The following is a 26,723-nucleotide window of genomic DNA, read 5'->3' as shown; positions in this document are numbered from 1 at the left end:
GGAGGGGGATCAGGCTGGGTAGGGGATTGGGGCATAGGGGGAAGTGAGGGCTCTGGCGGGGAGTGTGAGCTCTGAGGTGGGGCTGGGGATGAGGCTTTTGGGATGCAGGAGAGTGGTCCGGGCTGGGGATGAGGGGATTGGGGTGTAGGAGAGTGTTCCGGGCTTGGATGATGGGTTTGGAGAGCAGCAGGGGGGATCAAGGCTGGGGCAGGGGAGGGGTTGCAGGCTGTGGGCAGCGCTTACTTTAGGCCGCTCCTGGAAGCAGCGGCACATTCCTCCTCCGGCTCCTATGCGGAGGCGCAGCCAGGTGGGTCTGCACATTGCTCTGTTCGCAGGCACCGCCTCTGCAGCTCTCATTGGCCACAGTTCCCAGCCAATGGGAGCTGCAGGGGCAGTGTGTGGAGCCCCCTGGCTGCTCTCACGTGTAGGAGCAGGAGGGGGGAAATGCCGGCTGTTTCCTGGGAGCTGTGCAGCACGTAGGCTAGCAGAGACCCTGCCAGCCCCACAGCATGGCGCCACCGGAACTCTTTTCGACCAGGTGTTACGGTTGAAAACCAGACACCTGGTCACCCTAGAAATTGATTTCTTCAGCATAAATAAGATTTTCCGCCACCTGCATGTTATGATTGAACATTGCTGATTTAAATAATTTACAATGTGATAACAACAGATTTGGGTAGGACAGAGCTAGATCTAGGTCTAAAATTATGGACCATTTAAAGCACCTTGGAAGTATAAACACAGTCAGTGGAGAACCTGGGCAGGTTTTCAGAAAAGAAAACAAAAAAAGCTAATGGAGTGGTCGATCTTTTTTTTACATCAAAGTATGTAATAAACCCTGTGGGTTTTTAGGATAAAGTATGTTTTGAAACCATGTCCATTAAACTTCCATCATGCAAACAATATACCAATACTGGATAAAATAGCCAAGCAATATAAAATTACTCCTTCCTTCTCCTTTTAAACTATAGGTTAAAAAAAGGCTTTTTGATGTGGATGGGGGCGAGGAGAAATAGACAAGGTTTGTTTTATAGGCCAAATAATACTTTGCAGGGGCAACATTTCACCCATAATTATCTGTGGGGATTAGGAACTTTCAGAGTAAAAGTCAAATTAGCAATTTAACACTGCTGGAAAATTCTTGAAGAAGTGCAGCTTGGGTAATTGGGAGAGCCCTAATCTTTACAAGTTACAGTAGTCTTTGAAGAGTACCCAGTATCTTTAACTTCATTCTGTAATTGTATGCTAGGGCTCTGAAGATATTTTAAGACTCGCTATTTATCTGCCTGGTGAGGCACAACACTTTCTTATTAAAAACATATCTATCATGGTTAATGACTTGATTTTTTCCCTTTAATACAGTACAATGACAGGTGTAAAGAGAAGATGAGCATCAGATGCTTGAGCAATATGCTCACTGTTTCAAGACGCCTTGAACATCAGCATTCCTCCATGGTGCCAGAGGAAAAAAATACACTACACAGATTACACGCTTGTGTTAGATAGAAAATAGTACCATTTGCAGTTTCAGTTAAAAGCATGTTGAAGTGCATATGGAAAATACCATTAGGAGGAACTCCAGAGCGCCTGAGTAAAATGGGTCATTAGGCTTTCGTTTGTTGGAGAGTGTCTCCCATCTGACAGTGCAGAATGGTAGCATTTTTAGCAGCTTATGTTCCCAGTTACATTAAACAGACAAACAGATTGACTATTTTGCATTTCTCATTTGACAACAGCTTGTCTTCATTTGCAGCACACTGGTGGCTGAGCTGAAAGCATGGCGGATGAGTGTATGCAAGGTCCTGGTTTTGAATAACAGCAGATGCCAACGTTTAACTTCAAAATCAATCAATTCTTTTTCCTGCGTATGGATAAAAGGTCTAGTGAAGTGCCTGAAGGGGGATTTCTGCTGTTTACAGCTGAAAAATATATAAAAACCAAATTCATTACAAAACTTTCCATGAGAGACGCGGATGCTGGTAGTTTTGTGAAAGTAGGTATGAGAAAATGGATACAATTTAGGGAGTAGCATAACTATGACACAAGGCCTGGTATTGCTACAAAGTAATGCACTTTGGAGGTTCAGTTGGAAAAGAATTTGACCACTACCAAATCTTTGGTCAGTCTGAACACACACAGCCAAGATGGTCACCCATTTTAATGTTAGTATCCATGATTTGTATTACCATAGCACCGAAGAGCCTGGACCAGCACCTCACTGAGCCAAACACAGAAAAAAAGATGGTGCCCTGCTCCAAAGAGCTTACAGTTAAGACTATTCACATAACAACTTGTAATTAGGTGCAATTCTTAAAATCCTCCAATATGTTATAGTTCGTAGATCAGTGTTACCGTAGTTATGATGGTCCCAGGATGTGAGCGAGACAAGATGGGTGAGGTAATATCTTTGATTGGACCAGCTTCTGTAGGTGAAAGAGACAAGCTTTTGAGCTTACAAAAAACTCTGTGAAAGCTTGAAAGTTTCTCTCTTTCACCAACAAATAATTTCTGCTTAGCTGGGGCCAAAGCCTGGATCCAACAACTTCCGCAGTATGAGGCTTTCAGGAGCTGCATAGTCAAGGAAGCATTGTGAGGGCATACATACCTCTGGAATGGGTGCATAGCACTTAATATGGCCCTCCAACTCTTCTCAGGATGTAATGGCAGAGGTCTATGATTCTATTCGGCCCTAGGGAGATATATGGAAACAGTCACTGGGAAATAACACTGAGGAGGAATGCAAAGTGCCACCTTTTCTCTCTTAACATCTCAGCTCCCCCAAACTACAGCTAATACTTCTAGCCTCTAAGCAGGTACAAATAGCCACCAGTTAAATAACAAACAGAAAACAACCTGCCAGTAAAATATTTACTTTCCCTTCCACCTATCCCCTCCAAAGCTGTGAATTCTTTTCCCATTGTTACACTGGTCATGCATGCAGGATGGGCAGTATTCAATCCTCCAAGCTGGAAATGGGTGAGTTAGGCACTCAAAAGACCCTCATTAGAATGATAGGTATGTGTTTTTGTTTGTTTCTAGCTCTGGAAAAATCGCAATGCTCTTGTACAAAATAGGTAATCTAGAGTTTTCTAAAAGTGTGAGCGATACAGTGTTTGTCTCCCTTGAAGGCCTGCTCTGTTGGACTCGGGTTGCTATGACGCCTGACTTTTCAGGAGCCGGGATACAATGAAAAAGTACCAGTTAAAAAGCATTTTGGGTGGGGCAGCGAAAAATATGTGGCAAGTATAGCATAAACCATGGTGTGTGATGTAGTTTGAGGGATCTCATCATTTTTCCATGCTGCAACCCCTGACTCCATGTTACAACAGAAAAAAGTATAGGGATCCTATTCCCATAAATTTCAGGGGCCTGTCCCCTCTCCTGTTTAGCCATTACTAAGGGGGGGGGGCACTCGTGACCCACTGAAGCCTGTTTACTTTTTTGAACCGCACACTGAGAATCTGTGCTGCAGTGGAAGGTTTATCCTGGAACCCAGTTGGGATGGACTGCATAGACCCCATTCAGAGGTCTGGTTACTATGTTGAATTATATGTTCATTCCAAATAACGTGATGACATGGAGCCTTATGCTCCACTCTGCTAGACTGATTTTCATGCCAGCAGAACAAGTCAATGGAGTTACACTGGCATAAAACTGGCATATGAGCAGCGTAATGGTATGGAGACTCAGTCCTGCTGTACCTACACACACACACACACACACACACACGATTTATTCTTGCTCTTTAGGAAGCCAAGCCATACTTTCCCACTTTTAGCTTGACTACAGTTTGTTTACTCTAACTTAAGTATTTCATGAGTCCTGCGCAATCGTCTCTTGTTGTGACTGCATTTGATCCACTGAGCTTCAGCCGGTTTGCAATTTGATGTTGGTGTCTGCAGTCTATCGTTATTAAGCATGTGTAATGATTAGAAAGAAAGAAGAAGAGATTAGAGGAAACTAAGAGTTCACTGAGGCAGACAACAAAAAGAAGGCGGGGGGGGGGGAACACTTTCAAGGCCACTGGAGTAGGAAAGGTCTCAGCATGTGGTCAAAAAACATATAACCAAGTAAAGACTTGACAGAAACCGTTGCTTGTGTGATTGTTTCACAGTAGAAAGAGCATAATATTGATTCCAAAAATGCTATCTGTCCTTTTACCCAGAAGTACATATTATGATATTCAAAAGCATTTTGTTTTTTGACAGAAGCATTAAGGGACAGCAATGGAAAGCATCACGGCTAAATGGTCATGTTTTCCTTCTTTTCTTTCTCCTTTTTTTAAAAATTGTTGCTGTTGCTAGGACATGCATTTAGAGCTCTTTGTTGTCTTAATAGAGACTGAAACATGTATAGAGGTTGGAGTTTGCTTTTTTTATTCATCAGCTGAATAAAAAAGCTATGCAGACAAAGCATTTGTGGTGCAAGAGTTGAGTGCAAATCCCTCCCTGTAAGCTGAACAAAAAGCTCATTACGAGGAGGTGGGATTTCCTGGTCACAGCTTTTAACTAAAGGGCAAAGGTCTCCTGTTAAGTTCGGAACAGTCTGAACAGGGCTGCGTAAAATTATAGGAAGGAAAAAGTCAAATATTTGTTCTTAATTCTCAAGTTAGTTTATCCAGAGTAGCAACCAGGGAAGTGTTGGGGATGATTAAATGGCTGCACTGAGGCTACAAATTGCTACTACTTGCTTTTGTAGCTGGACTTGTTGCAGTTGAGTGATGTCGCCCATCAGTGCATTGTGTGCACAGTAAAACAGTCGAGCAGTGACAGATAGACTGAAACTCGCAGCTACTCCATCACCGCCGAAGGATCCTGCTCACTGGGAATTGAGAATGAGCACAAGCCATGCACGCTGCTCAGAAACAGCTGCTTTCACTCCAGCCCCACTCCTCAGCTGGCTGGGGCAAGCAGCGACTAGCAAATACGCTATAGCTGTGATCTTGCTGGGGACCAAAGCCAGAACATAAAAATTAAACAAATAGTTTGTCAAACCACTGTAACAATAAGTTTAGATGCTCTTGACTGTAAACTTCCCAGCTAGTAACACATACAGTGAAGTGAGACGACAACCAGCATTAGGACACAAGATTGCAGATTTTGGTACAAAACGCAGCAGAAAATACCGATGCTCTTCTTTTACAAAGCATCGGGGAATATAAAGACACTGAAATAGTATCCCAGCCCATCCAGATCATGACTGTAGGAACTGAGCAAAACTCCTGCTGTCAGGACTAGTTTGTAAACTGGCCATAACACTTCTTTACACCCTGTATTTCTAAAAAAAAGATAGCATTCCAGTCCAGCCAGAAGTTGGTGAGAGAGAGCTTGCTGGAGTACTTGCTGTAGCAAAGGGAGTCAGTGCGTCGTTCAACAGATTGGTTGAAAAGCTGCACTGATGGGCTTGTTCGCTTGGAACTATGGTGGCCATCATGCAGGGCTTTGAACTTGTGGTGGGTGAGTGATAAAAGCATGAGAAAAGGGAGGCATCCTTTGCAGTAATAAAGCAGTGCTGACCAAAGCACTCAGTCCATTATTGTTTCCCTCCTGTGCTTAGGTATTGGGGGGTCTTAGAACACAACATTGTTCTCAGCACCATCAGTCACTATCACAAAGAGGACAGTGGGACTGTGTTTGCTATTCGGATGCAGTTACCACTCAGTCATACACGGATGCCAGGAGGGGTCTGTTTAATACAATATGTTACAATGTCTCAGGATGAATTCATTCTGCAAATCAGTTGCAACATCAGGGTCTGATCCTATGAAATGTTGAGACACTAGGGCCTGATCCTGGAGGTGTTCAGCACCCTTGATTCCTGTCGGCATCAGTGGGAATTAAGTGCACTCAGAAACTTCCAGGAAGATGTCATAAGACAGCTCCTGAGCACCTGCAATTTTCATTAACTTCCATGGAAGTTGTGGAGGCTCAGCACCACTCTTGATTCAGCCTGTCATACTGAAGTTATTGAGAATGAGCATTTCAGAATACTATTTAGAAACAAATACAGGAGTCGTACAGCACCTAGTTTTTAAAGGTGTGAAATCAGCCAGTTTAATTTTCTGGTTGGTTTAAAAGAAAAAAAGGAGAGCAAAAATTATCATTGAATCTTCTTGACTGTACACAGGCATAAATCAGGAGTCACTATTGCAATCCATTGCATATGAGAGGTGACTCAGATCATAGATGTCTTTAAAATATTATTCAGGTTTCTCTTCTTTTATAATGCAAATGTCTGACCAAAACAGAATGTCTGATGTCACAGAAACAGGCTGATGTTTGTTTGTTTATGTGTTAAGGCCCATTCGACTTGCAAGTCCCTCAAAGACCAATCTGATTTTGCCGTATTTGCCGAAGGGCAAATCCCGACCACTACCCTACAAAATGAACTAAGGAGGGAAAAAATCCTCATCTTTTTCTCTGCTTTCTGCTACATTTCTACCTATTTCCTTCTGCAATTTCATTTTTGTCACCTCTGGTCACTGAGGGGTTGTTTGCTTGGTTGGCTGGATTTCTGTTGTGGTTGTTTTGTTGGTCAGGAACAAAGTAAGTGGAACTCAGCCACACAGAAAAAGGTGTTCAGCACCCGAGTGGGGTGTGTGTGTGTGTCTGGGAATATGTCAATCTTAGGCTAGGGAGCATATAAAAATGGTATGTAGTGACTGCACCTTGCTTACTGTAAAACAGGGAACTGTTGTGTATGGTTCACTGTGAACTCAGGATGCTCAAGCCTTTCCCTGCTGCTGGAGCCTTTCCCCACTGCTAGAGATTTTCACTGTGGCAATAAAGACTCCAGCAGCGGGAGCTAAAATATAGCAGTGTAGATTTGCTTGGGCATGTATAAAGCCGTGTAAGATATACACCCTGGGGGTTCAGGAGTCTGGGGCACTCCACTTGCTTAAGCCGTGCTTCACTATCTATGATGCTATTTATATCCATGCAAGCGGGGGGTGCAGCGTCCGTACTCTATATGTAGGGCTCTACCAAATTCAAGGCCAAGAATTCAAGCCCAAGGGGGAGACCAAGAACATCACGGACTGTGACATCTGGTCTCCCCCTGTGAAATCTGGTCTTTTGTGTGCTTTTACCTACACTGTACAGATTTCACAGGAGAGACCAGCATTTCTCAAATTGGGGGTCCTGACCCAAAAGGGAGCTTTGTGGGGGTCACAAGGTTATTTTAGGGGGGTTGTGGTATTGCCACCTTCACTTCTGCATACCATAGCATGCCAGGCCATCCTTACTTCTGCAATGCTGCTGACGGCAGCTCTGCCTTCAGAGCTGGGCTCCCAGCCAGCAACCACCGCTCTCCAGCTGCCCGGCTCTGAAGGCAGCGGCGCTGCCAGCAGCAGCACAGAAGTAAGGGTAACAGTACCGCAACCCCCCCTACAATAATCTTGTGACCCCACCACACACACACGCACACACACACACGCGCGCAACTCCTTTTGGGTCAGGACCCCTACAAGTACATCACTGTGAAATTTCAGCTTTAAATAGCTGAAATCATGAAAGTTACGATTTTTAAAATCCTATGACTGTGAAATTGACCAAAATGGACCGCGAATTTGGTAGGGCCCTAACTGTCTGCCTCCATGAGTGCAGACATACCTAAGACAAAATGTTGGCTCTTGCACACTGCATAGTTAACACAAAGTCTGATGCTTCCCATCAGGAGAGCTGCACATTCTAAACAAAAATCTGGGGGCACGCAGTGTGAATACCATTTGGCATCGTTTCTGAAACATGGATTGGCATTCAGGGTCCGTTCCACCACAAAAACTCATCAGTGGACAATTAACTAGTGTACCTAGACTTAATTCTCTGCAAAAATTAGCAACTGGATTAAGGCCCTTTTGAAACATTTGACACAAAATTAAAGTAAAATAGTGCCAGGCTGACACCGTTTAGGCCAAATGGAGCTTGAACCCCAACGCTGGTCATTTGTTTTGCCATTGACTGTCTGGTTACTGGGGACATGAATCTATCAATATCTGCACTAGAGCTGAAACGCTTCCTCTTGACTTTCTAATAGCATCTCTGCGAAAAGACTGCAGATCCACTTTGACTTCAGCAGGATAGATTCAGGCAAAATCTCTAAAGAGCTTCTCATGCACAATTACTCACTATCAGGCTCTTGATAATGACTTAAGGCTGAATCCTTCATCCTAAATATAACCCAGGAAGGTCCAGAATGCAACAGGATCCCAGGGACGAAGCAGGTCAAAGACACCAACTCCGTGGGCTCTCTAGGGCTGGAGCACCCATGGAAAAAATTAGTGGGTGCTTAGCACCCATTGGCAGCCAGCTCCCCTCCTCCCCCTAGCGCCTCCTGCCCGCCAGCGGCCTGTCCGATCAACTCCTCCCCCTCCCTCCTAGCGCCTCCCACCTGCTGTGATCAGCTCCTTCCGCGGTGTGCAGGAGGCACTGGGGGGAGGGGGAGGATCAGGGATGGGGTACACTTGGGACAGAACTGCATAGGAAGAGGCAGGTAGAAGCAGGGCGGGCTGGGGCCTTGGGGGAAGGGGTAGAGTGGGTGCGGGGCCTTGTGCTGAGCAGAGGTTGAGCACACCCAGGGAATGGACGATGCCAGTGGCTGCGAAGCAGGTTGTAGAGAGTCGAGTCACTAGGAATATCAATTTTTGATTTTTAGGATGAATTTCAGTGCTCCTACTTTTGTCCACCTTCAAATCTGGCATTAGTTAGAAGTCAAGATGAGTTTGGAGTAAAGTTAGGCAGGCTCAGCCAATTCTGACTGCTCTAATCTCTTTTGAACAGGGATGCCCCAGTGTGAAAATATATTCTAACAGAGATATACACTAACAAGATTGAGCGACCCCCAAATTAGGAATGGGCCCAAACAAAATTTCTTCATCTGTAAACAGCCCCAAATATGTTAGCCGAACTCTGGATTTAAATTTTGTAACTTGAGCAAACTCGAGCTGTGAAAAACATTTGAGACAAATCCCAAGAACAGTTTCATCTGAGTAAGGAGGTTGTTATGAAACCTGAAATTCAGGCCACCTTCACAGACTGTTCCACTGCATTTTACACTTTGGTAAACCTGGGACAGTTTATGGCTTCAGGTAGAAAATAAGCAGAAACCTAAAAGTCAAAGGGAAACTCAGGAAGTGAGAGAACCCATGTGAACTGAAACCAAAAACAGCTCACACAAACCTGGTGAGAAACAAAACTGCCTTTGCTTAACTGTACACCAAATTCATTGTCATTATTTGTACTGCAGTAGTACCTAGAGACCCTAACCTGGAGGACCCATTGTGCTGGGTGCTGTACAAACACAGAATAAAAGGCAGACCCTGTCCTGAAGAGCTTACAATCTACATAGACAAGACAGACAGAAAGAATAAGACACAAGAAGTATTATCATCCCCATATTACAGTCAAGGAAGTGGTGCAGACGGCAATTATGTGACTTACCCAAGGTCACACAGGAAGTCTGTGGCAGAACTGGGAATGAATGTAGGTCTCCTGAGTTTCAGTGCTGAAACCTATTTTGAATCTTGGTTCAAATCTAAAGGATGTGGGTCTTGGTGCAGTATGTCACATACTAAAAAATGTTTGGTACCCTAAGTCCACAAAACAAACAACTGCAATGCTGCAGAAAAAATTAATACTAGAGCTGGTTGAAAAAAAATTGCTGGACAATTTTTTCCCCAACAAAAAATGCCTTTTCAACAAACTGGAAATGTTCATGTAAAAATTTTCAATTTTCACTGAAAATTTTCATGCTTTCTTCCAGGAGAATAGGACTGGGAACCAGTTGGGCAGGAAGGGGAGATAGAGCTGATAAGTAGCCAGGGGCGTGGGGAGAATTGATATTGGCTGTGCAAAGAGATAGGGAGGGACACACACACAGATTGGATGAGGAGATGGAGGGTGGGATTGGGAGTCAGTGGGGATAGGGAATATGGGTAAGATGTGGAGGGACCTGGAGGTAGCATGGAAGAAGGAATGACAACCCTCAGGAGTACACTATCTCTGATCTCTCACTAGGAAAGATCTTGAAGCACCTGAGGGACATGGTGAGCTTCCTTTTCAGACTGTGTACGTTTAGTATGTGATGAGAGGCAACCCAGTGTTGTAGATGGCAAAATGTGTAAGACTGGCTGAAGGAACCATGAGACTCAGGAGTCTTAGGAAGAACTGTGTCATCTGGAAGAACTGTGTCATCTTATCAGGAAGTCCCTTAGCTTTATCCAGTGCTGGATGGGGCATCAGTGTTGATGTTATCGTTGGTGCTGAACTAGTTTTGGCAGCATCAAGTAAAGCTTTCATGGGCTCCTGAATGTAGGGCTCTATTAATAATTGAAGGGGGCCCAGCATAAAGTCCTTCCAGGCAGCTAGAGCATTCATCAGGGAAAGTTGGCTAGGCCCTCAGGAGCAAATCAGAGGAGCTTGCATGGTCCATACCAAGGGTGTCCTATGTTCCTCAAGGATGTTCCAGATGGATACTGATGAGGCAGTGCTGCTACACAGTCAAGCAGCAGAGGCATAGTCCGAAGTTTGGTGGGAAGATTCCTAGTTATGAGAGGGGAAATGGACAGCTCACCGGTGTGTATACTTCAGACACTGTCCAAGTCACTTGGCATTGGAACTTCAAGCTGAGAAGGAGTGCATGCCCGAGGCTCTGAGACAGGTAAGGCATCTCCAGAAGTGACATGCATCACTGGAGGGGAAGGTGAACGATGCCTCCTTTTTTTATTGTGCCTGGACCACTTTTGTGAATTATAGTGCTTCCTCTTCTCTGAAACAGGGCCAGCAGGAGATCTGGAAGTGTGATTCCCACTGATGATGATGACCGGCACTGATTCCAGGGGCAAAAAGGGAGTGTTTGCTCCAGCACTGCCGTCTTTGTCAGCACCAGTCTGTAGTGCTGGACAGTGCCAGATGGGAGGCTCAGCCCCAATAAGTGTTTGCCTTGAGGAGGTTGATCTCAGGTCCTACACTGAAGACAGTGCCAAGACTGGGGTGGCAAGATGTGTTTCAGGTCACTTTACAGAAGACCTCACCAAAGAAACAGACTTCAAACCCCTCTCAAAGGAATCTAGGATGGTCCAGTTGAAAGTTCAAAGAAGCTAAATGCACCTGCAGTCTTAGCAGTCTGCTCTTCCTTGTCCAAGGAGTGAAGGTGTGGCAAATTGTTCACTTGGACACTATGTGAACGTCTCGTAGGCACAACTGGCACCAGACATGTGCATCTTTCTCTAGATAGATGGTTGAACAGGATGCACTCCTTTTGCACTTCCTATGGGGGTTAAGGGCCTGACATAGCCTTGGGAATAACCCAAAGCAAGTGGCTCCAACAACAGGGGAACTATGCACCTGGTTACTTTTTTTAATGAAAGTCTCCTTATGGCTTTTGATGGACAGGCCTGGGGGGTTCATCTGCATCCCACCTCCCATTCAGCAGAGCATATCTTCCTTGTTCTTTTCACAGCTCAACTTACTTGGCAATGCCTCCATGCCCCTTGCTTCACCCTGTCTGGATCTCCAGCACAACTTGGAAGGAAAATTCTAACCGCAGGGTAACCCAAGTTACTTGCCAGATAGTTGGAGACTCCCAAGGAATAACACTCTGTTGAATGTTGAGTGTGTGTGTTTGTAACTGTATTGAACAAGAGGCAAAAATGACATAGTATTACTCTCAGGGTCACCAGTGCCCTCCCCATGCTGATAATAACCATGAATTTCCCAAGTCATATGACGATATAGCAGGAGAAAAATTTAGTGTTCTGGTGGTAGGTGTACATTGTAGGGGCCCTTTACAGTGCTATGTTCTTAGCAGCAAGAAGCTACTTGGCTGACTTGGTTCAGTACAGCCCCAAAGACTCACCATCTTATCGCACATGTAAGTCTCTCCACAGGTTTCATAAAGAGTTGGTAATGAAACCCTCAGACCCTTACCCCCTGGCTTGAAGAGACAATTCAGGGAATAGGGGATATGCTGAACAATTTCCTTGACTCTCTAATGAAAAAATGGTGCATTCACAGTTCCACAAACAATCCTCAAGTTTAGAGCTGAATCTGGACTCCTCGGCCACTGCAGAGAGGCTGACGGTCGCAGCTGGCATGCATCCTCCTCATGCAGGAATCAGGCTGCTTCTGTTCCCAAGATTTCACCTCACCATAAAGGTGCAGGTTACAAAAGCTGTTCTAAAAACCAAACTCCTCTTCTTCTGCCCTAGAGCTCCGATACAATCACAGCAGGCAGCCCTGAGCTAGCAGCAAGAGCAGGACTTCTCCGTGGCAACTGGTTTATCTAGGGAGCTGAAGGACTAGCTCAGCCTGACTGGGTAGGGAGTTTTCCCAACACAATCCTATAAACCGTGAGTCACTTTGAACAGGGAAAGGACCAAGCTTCGGGATATTGCTTCCAGGTACCCGGAAGCCAGTTGTCAGGGGGCCCATGAGCTCAGCAGACAGCCAGTCCTGCCCTTTCAGCGGCTGGCTCCAGAGTACAGACCCTCTCTCAAAATTTGCTTCTCTCCTCTCACAGTGCTCCCAGGGGAAGGTGGGGGGGGGAGGGGGGAAAAGCATCTCACTGAAGACCTTTCTTATTGGCTAGCTCTACTTTCCTGGGCTTTTCCTTGTCAATCATTTGAGCTCTAATTCTTCTCTCCCCACCCCCACCCCGGACACTGCTCCTCCTCAGTGCAGGCACACTGGCACCCATCCAGGCAGCCCTGCTATAACTCCCCAAGCCGACGGATTCCTATCGCACAAAATGGTGTCTCTCCCTCTTGGTTGCCTAGCCAACTCTGAATCTGTCCTGGGCCTCCCTGCCTCCAAGAGACAGGATGCCTCTCCCTGAATTACTAGCTGACGGAGAACCAGTATAAACACCACGGGGGTTACCTATACCTTGAGTGACTAGCTAAGAACTAACTAACTAAGAAATTATAAGAAGCTAGACTAAGTAGTTTGCAGATATGAGAGGCAGTTATGTTTATGTCTCTGTGGCAGTGGTGAAGGAACTGAGCTGCTTCCGGGGGAACCCGCTTAGGGTGACTTTACACTGTACCCATGCTGTGTAAATTCTCCCTCAGCCCTTGTGGCACAAATCTGGCTGCCCAAGTAGCATAGAGGGGCCAGGGCGGGAGACAGTATCTTTCGCGCTGGCTTTAATAACATGATCACATACACTTGTTCTCAGATGATTTAGTAACGAATCATTTTGCCCACCAGCAAAGTGGAGCTTTTTCTGTTCATAGAGAGCCAGGGCCTTTTAGCAGCTTATTGCAGTTTAGGACGGCAGTGAAAAATAATACAGGACCTAACTGAAACTACAATTGCACAGGATCCTTTGCACTAAATTATCCACCGTCACAGACGTTGCAGGTTACACAGAAGGAAATAAAGAATTACCTTGAACTTCAGTGCCCTGAAAGGACAGGGGGAAAGAAATGATTATTCTGGTTTCATTCTAACTCTTTCTTAAATTTTTTGCCAGTGGGCTAAAATTGTATGGCTGATGAAGTGATTTTCCGTGCTGCTGGTGTATTAAAGGTACCGGCTAATTTAGCTATCATGATAAATGCCTGCTTTGAACACACTGTCTTGAAAGAGGAAACCTAACACCTTTTCTGAACATGGATGAAATTATCATATTTTCATTTGTATGGAGAATACTTTGGCCGGGGGGAACTACTGTGGATTGTACTATTCAGCGTGGAACATCATATTATTGAGGGATAGGACATTAGATTTGACAATGAAGATGTAGACAAGGGAGTTTAGAACCGGAGAACTGCAGTACTGCTTCCTTGTAGGTCTTTGTACAGTCTCCAGCACTTGGCTGCCGTAAGTAATGGAGCTGTCACAAAAGACACAAAAGCACACACACACACACACACATACCCAGTCTCTTGAAGGTGTGCTTGGTGGCCTTTGGCCCCTGTTCTGGCAACCAGGGATTAGCAAGGGGTAAGGACACCAATGCCCCATTTCCCCCCAGCTATAACTCCTAAATCAGGAGTGTAATAAGAAGAGCCCCCTGACCTAGAGGGCATAGCTGAGGAAAATGTAACATGGTCAGGGCATGTTTTTGCCATACTCTGTTCCATTCAGAATCCCCCTATATAGGGGAAATCCTCCAGAGCCTGATTAAGTCAGCTTTACAGCCCCTTTGTGCCACCAAAGTGGTGCAAAAGGGCCATTCCAGAGCTAAGAGTCTGGCCCTTCATGTGACCTGCATTTTTCAGGGGCCTTTAAACATTTGGCTCTAATGTTTATTACAGAGAATGTCAGCAAAATAGTTTCACAAGAAGCTCCCAGATCTGCTAGCTTAGCAGAGGAATCAAGAAAAGGAATTACAGAAAATGGGGCACATGCAAATCCAGTAAGGAAAGACAGCTGTTCGGTATAACGGCTAAACCTCTATTGTGCCCTTCCAATGAGAGAGAGAGCGAATATAGGTGAAGTGTGGAGAGCACAAGCAGGCAGGATATATCCTCAGCCAAAGGGAGAACAGGGCTCCTACATTTTCTTGTGCAATATGCACCCCAGCCGCAGTCTGCCAGCTAGGGCAGACGGGAGCAAGGTCACAGCCTTCCCTTGTCCCCTATGTGGTTATGCGGTAGCACTGGTGACACCAACACCCTCCTCCTCCACGCACTCAGAGAGTGCAAGAACATCTGATGAAGTGGGTTTTAGCCCACAAAAGCTTATGCCCAAATAAATTTGTTAGTCTCTAAGGTGCCACAAGTACTTGGTTTTTTTAGAACTGTCTTAGTGGCTGCTCTGTGCATATGTGTCTCCTTCCCCAACACAGAGCCTTGCTTTAAAGTTAATGCTAGTCAGCTGAGCCCAGCACAGTAAATTCCATATCCCCCTGTCCCTATATATCACTGCACTCTAGAACTATATATAGATCTGGAATAAATTTAAAAATCGCCAAACCAAAAATTTGTGGTGGGGGAGGAGGGAATGTTAACTTTTCAGCTGAGAACTTGAATGCCAAGTTTTAGCCTCAAGCAAATTTTACAGCCCCTGAAAACGAGTGGCTTTAATGGAAAGATTGGCACAGTGTTAGCAACAACCCCAAATGCTGATGAAGTTAAATTTAAAATGCCTCCCCTTATAGTTCTTTTTATAGTCAAGGTCTTGTATCATACACTGCGTTGTATCTCTTTACAAGGTGCTCTGCTCCCTTTTCTTTGACAAATTGCTGATTTAACTAATAGCACTGTAATGCCATGCACCATGCTTATTGCAGCACTGGTTCTCTTGTCTAGCTCAGTGTAAGGCCAGCATGACTCTGGCTAACACAGGCATTTTGCAATCGCCTACCACAAAGTGATAAGAGGTTGCTCTACCATATGACTTGTGCACTTCCCCAAACAAGACCTCTACATTTACGAAGGTCAGCCTTGTCATTTCTCTAATTTTTTAACCACAAAAAATATATTTAGAAAGAAACAGGGAAGCTTCCTTTACCCTCAGTGATATTGCATAATGATCTAGGAGGATGATTAGGTCAAGGGTTTCCTTAGAGTAGAATGCTGAGAGAGTGGGGGCTGGAAAGCTTGAATTATGATCTATACAAAATATGCAATGCCAGGGTTTTGTGCCTTTAAAGTCTTCCCTGTTTCAGGCTTTGTTTGTTCAATAAGTTAGAATAGCTCTTTAACCTGTAGCCCAGTGGTTCAAAACATTTTCCAAACCAGTACTCCCTTCCCGTACCTTATCCATACTGAGACATTGCTGCCATCTAACTGGGACCCCCCTGCCACTTAGAAATAAAGGAAGGACAGGGTAGTCGTGACCAATACTTGTTCTCTCCCCTCCCCTGCCCACACACACACCTCAGAACCCATGACCTCGCCAAAAGGGGGTCTAGCAGAATGAGAGCTATTCTGGTGGTGTTACTTACTCAATACTGTGGGGTTCTTTTGTTTGAGGAGAGACAGCCACCTCGACCCGATGGCACTATGTTGCTGGAAATTAATATATTTTAGCACTGCAGAACTGATGGAGGGTCTGGGATTTACAACCTGTAATAATGAGGACTGTCTCGGTGTCAAGCCATCTTTCTGTCTGGAATGTTAAAATGACTTGATGGTTTTTTTATCTATTTAGCCTTGCCAAACTCAAAGTCTGAAGCAATCGTGGGAATAAGGGTGGAAGCTGATATTTTTATTAGTGAAATCTTCAGGAAAATGTTACCATTCTATTCCATGGTGTCCACAAGAATAAGAAAGCCTTTCTGATGGAAATTGGCATCACTCTATTGAAGTCATAATCCACTGGCCCTGCCTACTGGAGTGTATATTTAAAGAATGACCATGGTTGTCTATGAAGAAACTTGAGATTTGTTTAAAAAAATAGTAAAAATTGTTAGAGCATGTTAAAATTGGCATCCCTTTTTGTAGGAAGATTTGAAGAAAATACTGAAAAGCTCTTATGTGCAGGAGACTAACTTTCTCATAATAACTCATGAGCAGTTTGTTCTTAAGCACAATGTAATGGATCAAAAGTTGTATTTCCAGGTACTCTATTGCTTGCATACTCAATAAAATAAGATGCACGAATGGCTTAGCTTTCCCCCTCACACACTAAATGCAATTTTTCCCCTCAAAGATTACTGAAAATTACTTTTGCAAGTCAGTCTGAGGGCTTATCAGTCTAGTGGTGTTCAGGTTTCCATGTTAACTGCCTCACAAGAACTGCTGTGGAAGCCAATGAACTAAGGCAGTAGAATAAATACCGCTGATGTGAGTCCCGACAGTAACTCTTTCCCTTCATACAGGCCGCAACATTGTGACTCTAACCATCACAAACAATTGTATCTTACAGGGAAAAGGAGTCATTATTATGAATCACTAACTTTCGAAATCCACTTGGATCATATCACTCACCTCGTTTGCTTTGACTAGCGCAGAAAGTGAAATCCCTCCACTGAGTTAAGATCTAGGAAGATTCCGTTAATAGGGGATCAAGCCACTTTTGGGTATGTCTACACAGCCCATGTCAGGAAGTCTTAGAGCCCGGGGTGACAGACTTGGGCTCACACTAAAAACAACTGTGTGAGCATTTGAAGCTCCTCATCCCCTAGGCATCAAAGCTTGTGTCCAGCCCAAGCCTTAACGTCCACACACCTATTTTTGGCACTGCAGTATGGACCTCGTGAGCCAAAGTCTGTCAGCTGAGGCTCTGAGATTCACCGCTGCTTGCTATGGAGACATACCCTCTAAGTGCCTAGTATTTCAGTGCAAAGGAAAGAGTTTAGACAGCTTAAAGCAGGCTGTTTTCAAATACTGTATGGGCTAGAACTACAAAAGGATGTAAGGAGCCTAACTGCCACTTTAGGGGCCTAAGTCCAAAATTTAGAGCCTCAAAACCTTCGCCTAACCTTCCAAGGATGCACTTTTTCACTGCTTAGGTGCCTAAGTTTCCTCCAGTGAAGTCCCTTAAGGGTGGGATTCACAGCGGTATTTAGGTGTCTAATCCTCTTGAAACCAGTGGAAGTTAGGTGTCTAAATACCTTTGTGAATCCCACCCTTGGTGCCTACATTGCTGCTGGTGGGCATGCTCACAGCTGCCTCAATCTTGAAACCACCAACCTACTCGTAGCCTAACTCATGGCTAAGCCTCAGCAGACTCCTCATGCTGGGAGTCGTCACCCCCACCCCCCTTCTTGCCTTAAATAGTCATTGGAACAGGGACTTGAACATGGTCGCCCAGCCTAACCACGAGGCTAAAGAACGATTCTCACTCTCTTTCTGGCTCAATGACTATTGAAGTACCCAGTATTTCATACAAAGTGGAACAGCTTCAACAGGAGAGATTGAGAGAGACCAACCCGAGAATACCCTGCTATAGCCCAGTGGTTAGGGCAGTTGCCTGGGAGATGGGACACCTGGGTTCAAGTCCCTGCTCAGTCAGGCAGAGTGCAGATTTGAACCTTGGTCTCTCATGTCCTGGAGGAGTGTGCTAATTCCTGGGCTCTAAGGGTCAGTGGCAGTAATACCTCCTCCTTCCACACCCTCCTCCCAAAGAAAGGACTGACCTGGCTTAGCTACCAAACTCCAGGAGAGGGTTCACGGCTGTGAAAATCGAGCAACCATAGATGCCTCCCTCCACCCCAGATTCAGGTCTTAAGCCACACTGCTGTCCTTGGCAGTGCTCTGCTCGGCTGTTTAGGCAGCTTATTGACTAGCGCACTGGTTTTTGTGAATCCCATTCTTAGGCACCTCTCTCTTCCCATGTATCGTATAGGGAGCCTGGGTGCCTAATTCAGAGTTTAGGACTACACTAGATGTCAGGACAATGCCCTAGAAGTTAGACATTGAAATGCTGAGTCTAAGCCCATGTCTACACTACAGGTGCTTCAGAGGCACAGCTATTGTTGTGTAGACACTTCCTACAGTGACAGAAGGAGATTTTTTTCCCCTCACTGTAAGTTATCCACCTCTCTGAGCATTAGCTATTATTAGTGTTTGGTTTCAGAGTAGTAGCCGTGTTAGTCTGTATTTGCAAAAAGAAAAGGAGTACTTGTGGCACCTTAGAGACTAACCAGTTTATTTGAGCATAAGCTTTCGTGAGTTACCGTTGCATCTGATGAAGTGAGCTGTAGCTCACGAACGCTTATGCTCAAATAAATTGGTTAGTCTCTAAGGTGCCACGAGTACTCCTTTTCTATTAGTGTTTGGTGAGTCAACGGAAGAATTCCATCGACTTAGTTGGGTTAGGTCAGCCATCTCTACAGTGCTCAGGGTGTGAATTTTACAGACTGCTGCTCATTGGGGGTGGTTTAATTAGGTTGACGAAAGAGCGCTCTCTTGTCGGCATAGAGCGGCTACACGGGAGACCTTACAGTGGTACAGCTGTGCCGCTGTAAGGTCTGTCATGTGGACAAGACCTTAGTTTCTGGCACTGTCTCCCCCCTGCTATTCTTTATTTTCTTGCTCCAATCCCAGTTAACTGACTGTTTGTGTAGTTAACTGAAGAGCACTTGTGCTTTCCCCACCCCATCTGAAATTTTTGTTTTATGGACAAATCATTTTGCCTGAAATGAGGACTTAACCCTTCCCTGTCCCTGGAGCCCATCCTTAAAAGTTCAAAGAAGTTTGATTCAGGACAAAACTTGTCACACCAATGTTTTCCCAGCAGTTACAGATCCATTTGGGAACAGAAGGTGAACCAATCGTTCCCTCACTGGGTCAGAAGACAACCTTCTTGCCTGCTTTGCACAGAGAGGTGCAACCTAGTATTTGACACACCACCCTACTGTATTTCTGCAAAGTGTGGTGTGGGGATGATCCCATTCTGGCTCAAACCGCTTTCTAGAATGCCTTCACCACTGGATGGTTGGACAAACAGCTGGACTCAGGTGGCTAGTGGTTCTAATCCTGGCTCTGCACCGTCTGTCTAGGAGATGACCTTAGGCAAGTCACTTCACCGCCCTGCCTCAGGTTCCTTCTCTGTAAAATGGGTCTAACACCTACTACACAGGTTTGTTGGGAGGACGGATTAGTTCCTACGGGTACAGTATTAAGGCTACGGCTACACTGGCACTTTACAACGCTGCAACTTTCTCACTCAGGGGTGTGAAAAAACACCCCCCTGGGTGCAGCAAGTTACAGTGCTGTAAAGCGCCAGTGTAAACAGTGCCCCAGCGCTTGGAGCCATGCTCCCAGCGCTCTCAGCGAATCCCCTCGTGGAAGTGGAGTACCAGGAGCTCTGGGAGAGCTCTCTCCCAGCGCTCGCGCATGACCACACTCACACTTCAAAGCGCTCCCCCCCCCCCCCGCCCCCGGCAGCACTTTGAAGTTTTGAGTGTAGCCATGCCCTAAGTGTTGTTATTAGGTCAGTGGTCTCAGCATGGGTTCTATTATTTCAAGTGCTAGAAGGAGGACAAACATAGTGGAAGGAGTCCTGGACTGATGAGAGGGAGGCTGGACTACCCTGAAATCAACAGATTTTACACAGTAGGACATGGAGAAGAACAACAGGCCCGCTCCTTATAGAGGAAAACTATTGTGGTGTACAGTATACAGTCTGGCAGTCCCTGAAAGTTCATCCTTGTGAAATTCACCCATCACTAAGGGTAGTGACCCTCTCTCCCCTCTTGTGCTCTCAGCGTTCCAGCTGGCTGCCACTGCCAGACACTCCGTTAACGTTAATTTCGGAAAACAGTGCTGCCTGCTACTGGACAGACCCATCCGTGCAGTGAGAGAGCAGCTGGAGGAAAAAACCTGGAGCCTGAGCACTGAACGAGCTCTGCTGGGCTTAGCAGATGAAACACCACCAAGACTGGTTGGCTACATACGCATAAACGAGTCAACCCGCATGGTTATAGCACTCAGCTTTACATTCCGGAGGTGCAGCAAAAGATCTTTGTGACCAATTTCTGTCGCGTGCACTGTCTAAAATAGACAATGATGAAAACTTGAAGCTATAACTCTCTCAGGGAGGAGGGGATGAGATGCCAACCCAAAGTGTTCTACTTAGCTTGCTTCCTAAGGAGGCTAACAAAAACAATAATGAGTTTACCGTTTTTCAGGTATGCGGAATAAGGTCAGTTGAAAGCACAGACCTTTAATTAAACCTCAATGAACTTTAATGCTTTAATTAAACCTCAATGAACTTCAGAGAGCAAGACAAAATGACTGTTAATGGCTCCTATTTTTGCTAAACTTCCCTCTCTGTGGCCTGTCACTTCAAGGCAGGGACAGTCCCTATTTGTCATGCTTCTTTTCATGTAAATGACAGTCATGTAAATTAATGGCATGTAAATGCCAGAGAGGCCTGCAGTCGCTCCCCTCAGTAATGAAGATGTTCACCATGCTCACACAAACAGACCTACTTTTCATTTAAGGGCAAATTTTCAGCAAGCCCCAAACTGCTGAACATATCATGTTTAAAGAGAGGGCCTGCCATGTCTCTGCTTTGCACCTGGTGTAGTCAGTTACCCCTTTGCAAAGTGGCATTCTGATCTGGTGGCATTTAAGACTCACTTTGTGCGGGATAAATGACTGCAGACAGGGCAAGGCCAGCAGCGTTTGCTTGTGGCTCTAGTTTTAGCCAAAAGGTTTAGGAAAAGGTACCTGGGCTATTGAACTGAACGAGCGTCGCTCTGCTGCAATGCACATGACAGACTGGTAGTATCTGCCTCAGGCGGAATTGTTTTGGAAAGTTTTAGCTAAAGCAATTCGGCCATTTCCAAGAACTAGAGTAGGGAAACATTCATTGTTTTGCCGGTGTTAAAAAAATAATTCTTACAACCATTTTGCTGAGAAGCTCTAGCACCTCCATGCTTTGAAGGAAGGGCTTGAAATTTGACAGAGGTGAGGGGGTTGCACTGGTGTCAGAGGTGTGTCTTTTGCCATCACCATGACAATTCATCCAAGTTATGAGCCCCTGAAAAAATCTCAGTTCACATACAGTCAGAAGTGTTTTGTTCACGTTTGGCAGCCAAATTCTCTAAAGATTCCCTCTGCACTGCGCATGCTCCATCCTAGGGCTGCAAGGGTTGACCAGGACTTTCCCTGGAATTGCTGCTCACAGCTGCAGTGGCACCAGGCTTCCGAACTGAGAGCCGGGGGACTGTTTCTTAATGCTTCCCTACGGGCACCCAGACAGCATTTAGGAGGGGGAGGAGGTAGCTGAGAAGGCCGCATAGGGAGAATAGGAGTGTATGTGGCGGAAAAGGGGTTGGAGGAGTTTGGGGGGAAGTGGAAGGGAATAGGAGCAGAGGGCCAGGAACCAGGCTGGGTGGTAATATGCGGGCAGGAACCCAGGGGGTGGAGAGTTGAACAGAAGTACAAGAAGCGAGGGAAAGGTTGGGGGCCCAGGGTCTAACACTACTAGAGTTTACTCCCCTTCAGAATCTGAAACTGAACACAGGAGTCCTACATTCCTCGTCTGTCAGCAAATAGCTGAGAAACCCACTGGAAAAGTGGTTGAACCACACAGAGGATAATAATCTACTACTGCTACTTGTTTCTCTGTAAACTCAGTGGCAGAGGTCCATGCTTTGAAAAAAACACCTGAACCCTGTCAGTGATCCAAAACAGGGTCAATATGATGCCACAGACTAGAATTTCTGGAGGGCGGAATTTTTTTTTAAAGAAAATTAAATTAAAAATGTAATTAAAAATAAATTGTAAAGGCTGCAAATCCAAGTGCTCAAAAGTAAGGAAATGCCAGAATTATGGTTACCTGTGCAAACTTAATTCAGCCTCCTTGTGTGTACGTGCTAGGATACAGTCTTTAATTATATGATCACATATTGTTTTTTCCACAGGACCCCTGCCTCATTCACTGAACGGGACAAACCTGTTCTGGGGGTGGATTAGCACTGTGAAGTGAAGGAGGTTGCTGTCTGTAGGACCCTGCCTCTTGTGTTGCAGCAGTTGGAAGATGTGTAATGAAGGAGGCAACGGATTGCAGGAAGAGAAAGGAGGGAGAATTATATTCCTGCCCCTGACACAGAGATCCTATGTGATTCTGGATAAGGCACTCAAACCAACCGGTTCATAGGTGGTCACTTAAAGTGTGTCCCTCATTTTCTAGGTGCCCAATGTGAGACAGCTCGGGGCAGATTTCCAGCAGTGCTGAGCACTTGCAGCTGCAGTCAGTGGAAACTGTGCTCTGAACACATAAAGTCTGTATAATACTAAGTACTCTGAACCATCGCGTGTCTCAAGTTAGGCACCCAAAATGAGTGGAAACTTCTGACCTTAATCTCACTGTGCCACTCCCCAGCTGTGAAATAGCGAAAATGCCATCTAATCTCAAAGGAGAGTTGTGAAAATAAATGCAGTGATCATTGTGAAGCACAGATACACCGACACTATAGTGATGAGAAACACAGAAACACCCCGTAGGAAATGAATGATTTGTATTCAGTGCAGGGTTTGAATGGTGTATAAGGGCGGGGGCACATATTGAATGAAGGGGATTCAAAAGAAATGTTGAGTAACTATTTATTCCCTGAATTGTGGTGGGATTTGGGCCTAAGTGATGCCACTGATTTTTGAAGGTGGGCGGAGATTCCATAGGCAGAGGCGGATTAAGGTTTCATGGGGCCCTGGGAGAAAGGAAGTGAGGGGCCCGCCCACAGCCCCACCCAGGGTCCTCCCGATTCAACCCCCCACTGCAGCCCCACAACCCCTTTTGCTCCTTTCTTACTCCCCCCACCCACTGCAGCTCCAAGACCGGAGAAGCTCTATCCCCATGCCACAGCCCCAGGGCCGCAGCAGGGAGTGAGTGCTCCTCCAGTCCCAAGGGTCCAAGTGCTGGAGTTTCCCCTGCCACCTCCCCCCACCCCTGCACTTTTCTCTCCCCTCCCCCACAGGTGAATTTTACTGACTAAATTGCTAGTATAGACATAGCCTTAGGTGCAGGAGTATTTAGCAGACACTGGAATGGGAGTATTTAGCAGACACACTTCTCAAAGAAGGAGGTAAGACGCACAGGCAGGATTCACCTCAACACTCAATACTGCGTTGAGAAAATGTTGGTAGAGCTTTCCTTGCCTCCTCTGTCATGATAAGAGGGTTCCCACTCTAAAATGCTTGAGAAGAGCCTAGAGATTTCATGTGAAGAGGCTTAATGCCTCTGTTTTGCTGCTTACGGTGTGGAGCCATCACCTAATGATAAACAAACGTTATTCAGTTCAACCTTTGCCTCACCCTGCACAGGAGTCTGGCCCCTCCTAACTGGGCACAGTGTGGAATTTGCAATATGTCGCTTCAGCAGTTGTCCTTAATGGACTGAACAAATTTTACAGTCATGAGAAGGGAAAGTATCTTGGGGCTGACAGGTTAGACAAAGCAAAGAGCACAACATAAACAAAAAGTACAAAAGTCTATGGCAGCTGTATCGAATTGCAATGTCTCTCTGCCCCGTAGCAGAAAGCTTTGTTAGTAATGTTTATGTACTCCTAATTTTTGTGAACGCAAAAGGCACAATGATGCAGACTGTATTTTACATATGTCAGAGCCCTGCAGATTTAAAAATGACTGCTGTAGAGAAGTATTTGTAGTAATAAGAAGAGGGGATGGAGACTAAGAACTCCTGGGTTCCAGTCCTGTGCTTGCTACTGTATTACAGGGTGACCATGGTCAAGTTACTTAACCTCACTCAATACGGGCCTTCAACTTACACATCTGTAAAATGGGAATTGTTATACTGTACATACCTGTCCCATGGGATTGCTTGTGAGGTTTAGTTAATAGTTATATTTTACACCTTTTGAATGACTTTGTCTAGCAGTTTGCAGTTCCCTTGATGCTCCTACTGGAATATATTGTATATCTCCAGTGCCTCGAGAACTGCCACATCAATAATTTCACCCTCCCCAATAACTCTTGAGTACCACTTGCTTCTAATAACATCTGGAAGTGTTGCAACCACCCCTTCCCGTTCTCTGCCAGGTTCCTTCCAGGATGAGGATTCAGGCAGCTTCATATGCTCCCTTATTGACAAAGATTCAGTTTTCTTCTGACACCATGCCATCCTGTATCACACCTGGGCCAGACTTCGGGGTGTGTGATCAGGGTGACCACCCTGGGTGCCAACATTCAGGGGTGCCAAATCAGTGACCTTTTTTAATTTTCTTTTTGCATCTTCTGGGCTCTGGGAGAGTGCTGAAAGCATTTGCTAACCTGGGATTACAAAAATCTAAGGTCAACCCTGATCACACCTGACATCCATTTCCTGTAAAATCATAGGGCGTGCACCTTTGCTGAATGATGGGCTAATGCTTTCAGATAACAGTTTCTTTACAGGTGTCCAGAATACTGTCATTAATGCTCAATGCAGATTGTAAATACTATAGATAGGACCCCACCAAATTCGCGGCCATGAAAAACGCGTCACAGACCGTGAAAGCTGGTCTTTTATGTGCTTTTACCCTATACTATACAGATTTCATGGGAGAGACCAGCCTTTCTCAAATTGGGGGTCCTGACCCATAAGGGAGTTGCAGAGGAGTTGCAAGGTTATTTTAGGGGGGTCACAATATTGCCACCCTTACTTCTGCTTTGCCTTCGGAGCTGGGTGGCAAGCGAGTGGCGGCTGTTGGCACGACAGCACCACCGCCAGCAGCCGCGCAGAAGTAAGGGTAGCAACCCCATAACCTGGCAACCCCCCGACAATTCCTTTTTGGGTCAGGACCCCCTACAATTACAACACCATGAAATTTCAGATTTAAATATCTGAAATCATGAAATTTATGATTTTAAAACTCGTATGACTGTGAAATTGACCAAAATGGACCATGAATTTGGTAGAGCCCTAACTATAGAATCTCCAAAAATTACTCATCAGCTAATTGAAAATGCATGTATTATTATAATATAGATGCTTCACTTATGACTGAAGAAATAAATAATAATGCCAACAACAGTCTTTTAGGGAAAGAATCCACAGAAGCAGTAGAGTAGAGAGTGGTTTTTTTTAATGAAACTTGTATAATAACATTAAAAATCATTGAGGAATAAAATTCAAGGTAAAAATAAAAATTCTAGGAAATAAACAGTCTTCCTATCAAAGAGCTGGAAGTCTGTCTGATCAGCAGGTCTGTGACTAACTACTGAACGACGTGTATTTTGTTTGGGTAAATCCAATCAAGCTGCCCGATTCTCCAGGTAAACTGATTTGATTTTTACAAGCCAGAATTTCTGGCGCCTGAGAAAGGCTGTTTGTTTGGTTTCAGCTCACTCAGTGGGGAGAGGGACAGTGATTTAAGTTGCAAGACCACAGTACGTTACTCCTGAGTAACTGACAATTGCTGCTTAGTTGTGTCTAAGATAAAGCTGGTGTGGTTACTGAATTGAGCTGTCAGCCCTCTTCCGCCCTCCCATCCCCTCCGCTCCCTCAGTGTAGACTGAAGGTCACTGGTAGGGTTGTGGCAGAAGTATGCAGTGCAGCTGCCTGCACCAAACCTGGTAGGTGAATTAATAGAAGGCTTCAGCTTCTGTCACTGCCAAATCTATAACCTTCACAAGAACAAACATGCACAAAGAGACTAGACAGCAGCATTACAGCAACATCTATCCAAAAGATACCAAGTAAGTTTGAGAAAGGTCTCAGTCACTTTCCAGTTCACCAAATAAACATAGGCTGATTATTTAACTTCCCATCTAGTCCATTCAACTCGTTTTTAACCTTTCCCTTAGCCACCTACCCTTTTGCTCGTAGCCAGTTAACACAGCACCTCAAGGCCAGCTGGGAGTCAGCAAAAGAAATATAGCCAGCTAGTACTGTTCTCCTTGGAGACGGAATGAATGACCTCTGGGACTCGGCTGAATGCAAGATCCACCAAGCCCAGGTTTAAGTCCTCCCTTGTTCAAGGTTCAAAGCACTGGCACCTGTTTTGCATAGAACTGAAAAATTTTATGTGAATAAATGATCACAATAGTAAGGAACATAGAGTGGAAAAGGGAGTAAAACCCAGTAAAAAGTTTGTCTAAAACATAGTAAAAAGAAAAGGAGTACTTGTGGCACCTTAGAGACTAACCAATTTATTTGAGCATAAGCTTATGCTCAAATAAATTGGTTAGTCTCTAAGGTGCCACAAGTACTCCTTTTCTTTTTGCGAATACAGACTAACACGGCTGTTACTCTGAAACCTAAAACATAGTGTGTCTTTTAAGAGGGACGCTTTTGTTGACCTGTGAGCATTAAAATAAATGGAAGCAAGGAGATTAATAATGAAGTAACCCAAGGAAATCAGCCAGCATAGCTTTCCTCCTG

General features: G+C 45.1%; 1 protein-coding gene and 1 long non-coding RNA gene across 2 annotated transcripts in view; one reads left to right on the top strand and one right to left on the bottom strand.

Moving 5' to 3' along the window:
- MAF (MAF bZIP transcription factor) overlaps nucleotides 1-26,723 on the top strand; it is a 237,248-nt gene that overhangs the window by 183,622 nt on the left and 26,903 nt on the right. The window lies entirely within an intron of this gene.
- Nucleotides 85-26,257, bottom strand: LOC141996878 (uncharacterized). Its single transcript, XR_012641638.1, has 3 exons — nucleotides 26,155-26,257; nucleotides 2,606-2,689; nucleotides 85-1,919 (listed from the first exon to the last, which is right to left on the bottom strand). It is a non-coding gene; the product is annotated as an uncharacterized LOC141996878 (long non-coding RNA).

The sequence above is a fragment of the Natator depressus genome, chromosome 12, assembly GCF_965152275.1.
Source record: "Natator depressus isolate rNatDep1 chromosome 12, rNatDep2.hap1, whole genome shotgun sequence".
Lineage (NCBI taxonomy): Eukaryota > Metazoa > Chordata > Testudines > Cheloniidae > Natator > Natator depressus.
The sequence above is the reverse complement of the archived record's forward strand: the minus strand, read 5'-3'. Positions and strand labels throughout refer to the sequence as shown.